General features: G+C 35.7%; 1 pseudogene; it reads right to left on the reverse strand.

Moving 5' to 3' along the window:
- Positions 1–239: 239 nt before the first annotated feature.
- On the reverse strand, positions 240–358 carry LOC120610747 (uncharacterized; annotated as a pseudogene).
- Positions 359–754: the final 396 nt, after the last annotated feature.

The following is a 754-nucleotide window of genomic DNA, read 5'->3' on the forward strand; positions in this document are numbered from 1 at the left end:
TTTTATTGATCTTATCAAATAACTAGCTTTTGGTTTCATCTATGTTCTCTGTTGTTTTTATGTTTTGTATTTCATTGAGTTCGACATTGATATTTATTATTTCCTTTCTTGGTTTTTAATTTGGGAAACTAGTTGGACAGTCTAGCTAGTCCAGGTGGCTGTGGTATTTGTAGTGAAAATCGAGTGTATATGGTTTTAGGAAAAACATTGACTTCTTTTTATTTTATTTTTATTTTTTATGCCTACAGCACCTGGTCTTCCTAAGCGGTCTCCCATCCAAGTACTAACCAGGCCCAACCTTGCTTAGCTTCCAAGATCAGACGAGATCGGGCTTGTTCAGGGTAGCATTGCTGTAGACAACACTGACTTCGTGAAGATTAACAGGTCTATTTGCTCATTAATTAAGAGATAAGTCTAACAGAAATGACAAGAAGAAGATAGTATTGTGGTTTATGTAGCATGTTGTAAAATTGTATAAAGGCTGTGCACGCAGTCCAAATTAAGCATTCTGAATCTTAGATCTACTTTTTACCAATGTGATGAATCATGTAATTTGAACAATAGCCAACATTAAGAAGAAAAGAAATAAAGAACAGCCTGATTTCTGGGTTTTGGTAAGTCCTTTACAAACACAACCATTGTAGGACAAATTCTCTTGACAGGTTTATTACCTTAGTTGTTTTCCAACCGTGAGTTGCACTGTGTCACTCTACCCTCGACAACATTTTTTTCATTTTCCCCACCTCCTTGCATT

This window comes from Pteropus medius, unplaced genomic scaffold (assembly GCF_902729225.1).
Source record: "Pteropus medius unplaced genomic scaffold, Ma_sr-lr_union100, whole genome shotgun sequence".
Lineage (NCBI taxonomy): Eukaryota > Metazoa > Chordata > Mammalia > Chiroptera > Pteropodidae > Pteropus > Pteropus medius.